The sequence below is a fragment of the Zingiber officinale genome, chromosome 4A, assembly GCF_018446385.1.
Source record: "Zingiber officinale cultivar Zhangliang chromosome 4A, Zo_v1.1, whole genome shotgun sequence".
NCBI lineage: Eukaryota > Viridiplantae > Streptophyta > Magnoliopsida > Zingiberales > Zingiberaceae > Zingiber > Zingiber officinale.
The window spans coordinates 54,929,695-54,938,108 of NC_055992.1; positions in this window are offsets into that span (position 1 = coordinate 54,929,695).

Here is an 8,414-nt window from a genome sequence, read left to right on the forward strand (position 1 = left end):
TACCCTCCTTGAGAGAGCAACTAGTGGACCAACTCCCCTATCCTCCGACCGGACGCCTTCATTATCCAAGCTATCGTTTGGTGCTACCATCGTACTGTTGGGACCAAAAAGTAGCTAGAGGGGGGGGGGGGGTGAATAGCTCGTCGCGTGCTAGGTGCTCGTCGTTGCTTGTTTCTTCAAAGATGCGCAACGGAAATACAAGAAACAAATCACACAACGCTAACAAGGTTGGTTTACTTGGTATCCACCTCACAAGAGGTGACTAGTCCAAGGATCCACACCTACTCACGCACCATCCACTAATAAAACCCTCCTTTTCGGTAACTACCGAAGGAGGAGAATGTTGGTGCGGGAAGCATCCGACGATCGAACCTTAGTTTTGATAATGGCAAAGGATTCAAAGTTAAGTTAGTCTGTGATCTAACATGTTTGAATGAGTGTTTCAGGACAGTCCTAGCTGCGGTTAGGCAGGTAAAAAACCTAAGGGGTGGTAACCTTAGGTCCTAGGGGGCGGTAACCCTAGGTGGAGGAAAATCCTAAGGGGCGGTAACCTTAGGTCCTAGGGGGTGGTAACCCTAGGTGGAGAAAAACCCTAGGGGGAGGTAACCCTAGGTCCTAGGGGGTGATAACCCTAGGCGGAAAGTCCAGTCAGTCTGGAGGACCGGACTGGCATCAGGTAATTCTCCTGAGTGGAGTAGGTGAGGACGCGTTCCCCGTAGAGGGAACAGTAGGCGTCGGGTCGACCTAGGGTTTCCGGTAGGAAATCCGAAGTCAGACTCGGAGTTATTCCTTACAATGTTTTATCAGATTCTAACGCTGTCTTGCAGGGTATTTGCTCGGACTAACCTTGTTTTGCAGGTGAAGAACCTGTTGGAAAAAGGTGGTCCGGGCGCCCGGAACAGGTCCGGGCGCCCGGGACCAAACTTTATCCCCTGCGCGACTTCACCACGTGGAGCAACCTAGTTGGCTGGCCACGTCACACTCCAGGCGCCCGGAAAGGTCCCAGGCGCCCGGAACCTCATATAAAAAGAGGGTCGAGGGTGCAGCCAACAACAATGATTCGACAAGCTTTCCTTCTGCTGTGTGCTGCTCAAGAAACAACTCTAAAGTGCTGTTACAGTCGCCGACGACCTAAAGCTTCAGTTATTATTTTGTTTTCGGTATTATTTCAATTCCAGTTGTACTTATTTCCTTGTACTTATTCACGATATTATAGTTGTTGCCCACCGGAAGCGATCAAGGATCGCGGGCCTTCGAGTAGGAGTCGCCTTAGGCTCCGAACGAAGTAATTCCCTGTGTCTCTGTGTTTGACTGTCTTTATTCCACTGCTTATTACTCTATTAGTTTCACGTACGATTTACGGATTTCGAAAAATGAAATAGCCACGAGCACTATTCACCCCCCCTCTAGCGCTTTCGATCCATCAATTGGTATCAGAGCGGGGTCATTTTGAATCGGTGCAACCACCATTCAAAATATTTTTTTCGTGGTATTTATTTTTTTCGGAGTCGATTAGAATTTAGCCTCATAGCTATATTCTAATTCTTTTTCGCTCGAATCAATTTTTCTCAGAATTGGTGCAACACCACCCGAGTTCGTGGTCCATTTTTTTCTTACCACACTACTAAGCCAGGACCAAGTCCTGGGACATTTTTTTGGTTGTTTTTCGCTTTAGGTAAAACTGAAATGGCCCTTCAAGAAGGCGACAGTACTGCCCGCCCTCCACTATTCACCGGAGACGACTTCGGGTACTAGAAAGGTCGGATGGAGGCATATCTCCAGACTCACTTTGAAGTCTGGATGATTGTCAAAATCGGAATCGAACTACCATCTGACAGCGCCGGCAAACCACTACCGTACGAGGACTGGGATGCATCTTTGATCAAGAAAGTGGAAGCTAATGCCAAGGCAACCTGCACCCTCCAGTGTAGCCTATCAAAAGAAGAACTCAACCGCGTCGGCCCCTTCAACAGTGCCAAAGAATTGTGGGAGAAACTAATTGAACTTTACGAAGGGACATCCGACACCAAGGTAAGTAAAAGAGACCTAATTTTTAATAAATTATTTAACATCAAATTGCAGGAAGGTGAAACAGCTGCCCAACTCCATGCCCGGATTCAAGACCTGCTCAATGGGCTTCATGCAATTGGACAGAAGGTAGACAACCGGGACATCATAAGGTATTCTCTAAACGCATTTCCAAGGAACACCTTGTGGGCATCCATGGTAGATGCCTACAAGGTCTCCAAGGACTTATCTATCATTAAATTAGATGAACTGTTTGCAGAACTCGAACTTCATGAACATACTAATGCACGCCCGACCGAGAAAGGGTTGGCTTTGGTTGCAGGAACAGGGAGATCACGTGAGTCAAAAATCAAGCGAAGAACCGAACCTGAATCAGAAGAAGAACCAGATTCAGAAGACGACGATGAACTTACCACCGAGTTCGTCAACTTAGTAAAGAAGCTCTGCAAAAAGAAGGGCTTCAACAAAAAGGATCTCAAAAAGGCCATTCAGTCTAAAGAAGCCCAACCAAGCTCGAAGGTTAAATTCGAAGTGACCTGCTACGGGTGCAATCAGAAGGGTCACATCAAGGCAAATTGCCCGAACCAGAAGGATCCAAAGAAACCCAAAAGAAAGAAGGCATTGAAGGCAACATGGGACGAGTCCTCTTTCGAGGAATCCGACGACGAAGAACTAGAACAGACAAACTTTCTCGCCTTGACAGCCCGGGACTACACCAACGGATCCGGAAGTGAGGACGAATCAGAAACCGAGTCCGAAAGAAGCCACGGATCCGCATCCGTTTCAGAAGGACCGAACCTCTCTGTAAGTAAAAATCGTTTATATAGCTTAATTAATTATTTAATGCATAAAGTAGCTAAGTCCAAGATTCGAATCAAAACGCTTCTAAAGGAGGTAACACTCCTTAAAGAAACACCAAACAATGAATCCTTAACTGATCAAGTCCAGACTGGAACCTCAACTCAAGTTCAAAAACTTGAGGAAGAGAATTCCAATCTGAAAAGTCAGGTAAAGGATTTGGAAACTACCCTAGAACGATTTTCCTTGGGATCCAAGAACCTTGACTTGATTCTTGGAACACAAAGGGCAATCTACAATCGAACTGGACTAGGATATAAAAAGAAATATAAATCTTACCTATCCTTAATAAACAAACCAAATAGAAAAATGGTCCAATTAAGCATGGGTACCCAAGTCCAACCTGATCAATCAAGTTGGACTTGGACACTATTGGGTTCCTAAGGATCAAATACATTACCTCAATAAACCTTATCGAGGCTATGATCCAGGGGGAGCCAAAACAATAAAAATTCGTAATTAATCTAAAAACTCAAATTTAAAAAATTCGAAATTAATCTAAAAACTCAAATTTAAAAAATTCGAAATTAAGCTAAAACTCAAATTAAAAAATTTGAAATTAATCTAAAAACTCAAATTTAAAAAATTCGAAATTAAGCTAAAACTCAAATTTAAAAATTCAAAATTAAGCTAAAACTCAAATTTAAAAATTCGAAATTAATCTAAAACTCAAATTTAAAAAAAAAATTTGAAATTAAGCTAAAACTCAAATTTAAAAATTCGAAATTAAGCTAAAACTCAAATTAAAAAATTCGAAATTAAGCTAAAACTCAAATTTAAAAATTCGAAATTAAGCTAAAACTCAAATTTAAAAATTCGAAATTAATCTAAAAACTCAAATTTAAAAATTCAAAATTAATCTAAAAACTCAAATTTAAAAAATTCGAAATTAATCTAAAAATTCAAATTTAAAATTCAAATCTAAAATTCAAAATTCGAAATAAATTAAAAATTCAAAATTCAAATCTAAAATTCAAAATTTGAAATAAATTCAAAATTAAAAATTCGAAATTAAAATTTAAAATTCAAATAGAAGGAGGGTCCAAAATAGCTGGCAACTCCGAAATCTATTTTACCCGACAGGGTAACCAAACTTAATCTACCCGAAATGAGTAAACAAGAGTAGATTACCCGGATGGGTAAATAAGGATAGATTAAAAAGGGTTAAATTTTAACTTGAAGCACAGTACTGGTGAAGTTTTTGGATGATAGTACGTTGGGAAAACTTGGGCATCGCATGTCTAGGAAGATATGGCTTCGACCTGGTGCATTTGGCCAAGTGGAACTAACCGAAGCTACCCTTAAATGGATCCTAACTAGTTAGACCAAGGTTTAGTATTAAGCTCAATGGGTAGGACTATTTGGGAAACCTCGAAGGCATGGTTACTTTAATGAGCTCCTCGTGACTTACCATAGCCCAGAAGTTTATCCAAAGAACGCCTACTTGTTGAACCCAAAGCTAAACCCGAATCTAACATAAAGTTAAATAAAACCCTATAAATTGAACTAATTCATCTCACAAAATAATAGGATCCCCTGATTGAAAACATACATCGGGTGAGATGACTAAGCAAATTAAAATTTAAAATAATTCTCAATTAAACATCAAACCACCAAACAAACTCAGATTAGGTAAGATGCTAAATTAGGGACTTAACTCAATCAAACTGTCTTTTGATCCATCAACTACTTTATGTGTAGGAATTGGATCAATGGATGTTGGACAGTGGATGCTCCAGACATATGACTGGAGATAGGTTGAAGTTCACTAAGCTAAAACTAAAGAACCTAGGATCAGTTGCATTCGACAACGATGGAAAATTGAAAGTAATCGGAAAAGGTAATATCAAACTTAATTCTGATTTTATTATTCGAAAAGTACTGTTAGTTGAAAATTTTAATTTTAATTTGTTAAGTATAAGTCAACTATGCGATACTGGTTATTCAGTCAATTTCACCAAGTCTGAATGTATAGTCAAACATGTCGATAATCCAAAATTCATACTTAAGGGCACTAGGAAAGATAATGTCTACACTATTTATCTACCATCATCCTCAATAAAGTGCTTTCTAACACAACAAGAGGAAACTGAGTTATGGCACAGAAGACTCGGTCACACGCACACAAGACTCATTTCAAAAATGAGTCAAAATGGACTGGTTAGAGGGTTGCCCAAATTAAAAGTTATTGAAAACTCAATCTGTAATGCATGTCAACAAGGAAAACAAACCAAGTCCACCCACAGGTCAACCAATACGGTTAGAACTACCCATCTACTTGAGCTCCTTCACTTAGATCTATTTGATTCACATGGAGCCAAATCACTAAGCAAGAACCAGTATTGCTTAGTTATAATTGATGACTACTCCAGGTTCACCTGGGTAAAATTTCTAAAAACAAAAGATGAAACCTTTGAAATATTTAGTAATTTTTGCAAACTAACAGAAAATGAAAAAGATACTAAAATTAAAAGGATAAGGAGTGATCATGAAGGAGAATTTGAAAATCACAACTTTACTGAATTTTGTAAAATAAATGGATACAAACATGAATACTCCTGCCCCAGAACCCCCCCAACAAAATGGTTTAGTAGAACGTAAAAGCAGAACCTTACAAGAAGCTGCTAGAACCATGTTAAACGAATATAATCTATCTAATCAATTCTGGGCTGAAGCAATTAGTACAGCATGCTACATTCAAAATAGGATCTTAATTAACAAATTTCAAAATAAAACCCCCTATGAAATCTATTATAATAAAATTCCTAACTTAAACTACTTAAAAGTATTTGGGTGTAAAGCTTTTATTTTAAACACTAGAGACTACTTAGGAAAATTTACATCAAAAACAACCCCAGGAATATTCTTAGGGTACTCAACCACTAGTAGAGCATATAGAGTATATAACAAGAATACCCTAAAAGTAGAAGAAACAACAAATATAAAGTTTGATGAAGACACTATAGATGAAACTGAAAATACAGGAAATGCTAATCCAATAAACAGAGAAGATGACGAAATTCAATCTGAACCTATTGAATCTGAAGAACAAGTCACTAATTCAAATGACATACGACCAACCAGAACAAGCACAAATCACCCATCGGATCAAATCTTGGGTGATCCAACGGTAGGAGTAAGAACTAGGTCATCATATAGAAACCAGAGTCAAATAGCCCTAATTTCAAAAATTGAACCCAAACCATAGAAGAAGCCCTACCAGACCCAGATTGGACTATAGCAATGCAAGAAGAATTGACCCAATTTGAAAGAAATCAGGTATGGGAATTAGTGCCGAAACCCATTAACAAAACCATAATTGACACTAAATGGGTTTTTAGAAACAAATTAAATGATCAAGGTGAAATAGTCAGAAATAAAGCCAGGTTAGTAGCCAAAGGGTTCAATCAAATAGAAGGACTAGACTATAATGAGACCTATGCTCCGGTAGCAAGACTTGAATCCATTAGGATGTTGTTGGCCTATGCAGCACACAAAGGATTCAAGCTATTTCAAATGGATGTAAAATCCACATTCTTAAATGGATTTATTAAAGAAGAAGTATACGTAGGTCAACCCCCAGGATTTGAGGACATAGAACATCCAAATTATGTCTTCAAATTAAAAAAGGCCCTGTACGGACTAAAACAAGCACCTAGGGCTTGGTATGAACGACTGTCCAACTATCTAATATCAAAAGAATTCAACCAAGGTCAAATAGATCCAACCCTTTTTGTAAAAACCCTTGAAAACGACATCTTTATAGCACAAATTTACATCGACGATATTATTTTTGGATCAACCAACTCAAAATTTTTAAAAGAGTTTACAAAACTAATGGAAAATGAATTTGAAATGAGTCTAGTAGGTGAACTCAATTTCTTTTTAGGTTTACAAATTAAGCAAACCAAGGATGGAATTTATATTTATCAAACTAAATATGCTAAGGAATTAATTAGTAAATTTGGAATGGAAAATTCAAAAATCATTAATACACCAATGGCTACTAATGTTAAAATTGACTCAGACTTAGAAGGAAAACCAGTAGACTTGAAATACTATCGAAGTGCGATAGGAAGTCTACTGTACCTGACTGCAAGTCGACCAGACATCATCTTTGTAGTAGGTATGTGTGCAAGATACCAATCTTGTACAAGAGAGTCTCACTTAACATTAGTAAAAAGAATCCTTAGGTATGTTAAGGGAACCCTAAACGTAGGACTTTGGTACCCTAGATCGTGCACCCTTGATCTAACCGGCTACTCTGACTCTGACTATGCCGGGTGCAAGCTAGATAGAAAAAGCACAAGTGGTAGTTGTCAATTTTTAGGCCACTGCCTAGTAAGTTGGTCAAGTAGAAAACAACACTGTGTTACCTTATCTACCACTGAAGCTGAATATATAGCACTAGGTGAATGTACATCTCAGCTACTATGGATGATGCATACCCTTAAAGACTATCAACTTGAATATCAAAAAACAAAAATCTCAATTGATAACATAAGTTCAATAAACCTAACAAAAAACTCAATTCATCACTCAAGGACTAAACATATAGAAGTAAAACACCACTTTGTAAGGGATCATGTAGCTAAGGGTGATATTGTACTCAACTATGTTGAGTCAAAATCAAACCTAACTGACATCTTTACTAAACCCTTACCTGAACTTGAGTTCACTACACTTAGAAGACAAATAGGAATGTGTTGGGTAGAATAGATACTTTCAATTCAGTCCATTTAATGCTTTTTGTTTTTTTTTAAATTCTAGGCAAAACTAATTTTTCAAAATCCATACTTTACTAGACGTTCAAAAGTTAGATTTAGCCTAGGATTTCCCCCTAGAAATCATGTTCCCCCAGGACTCAGTCAGAGCATCTCACAAACACCTAGGTATACCTTGATTGTGTATGTAAAACATAGAACGGTGTGAGATGTATAGGGTACAGCCTGGACTCGAGAATGCTTATTTCTGTGCATCAATATGAGTCTGGGAGTTAAATACGTAATTAAAAGTAATCAAATCAAGTCTTCCAGCCTTAGTCAAATCTAACTGGATCAATTGACTTGACTTGACTAACCAAGTGAACACTGTTGCCCTCTAGGCAGTCAGCAAGTAGCTAAACGGTTAGACAGTTGATGAAGGAAATAATAGGTTTAAGCATGACAGTACTTAAGGGATCTGATACCTGATCAAAACAAATCTTTACTCATGCTTGGACCTTAGGGCTCTGATACTTTACTAAAACAAAATGGCAAGCTATTAAAAAAAAATAATAATAAGGTTATCGCTTCTCCTTTGCCTTAAGTATTCTTGAAATTCATCTCAAAAACATGCCTTAAGCAGCTTTCTCAAAAACTTTCTCCAAATTTAAAACTGTCAAGTGTCCTCTACTTTGAAAATTGTTTTTTCTTGTTAGAAAGTCATTTAAGCTGAAACTTTTTTTAAAATTCGTTAAGTTAAAAAGTTTTTTAGAAAATTACTTACAGCTTTGGAAATTTTTAAAATTTTCCTTGGAAATTTTCTTT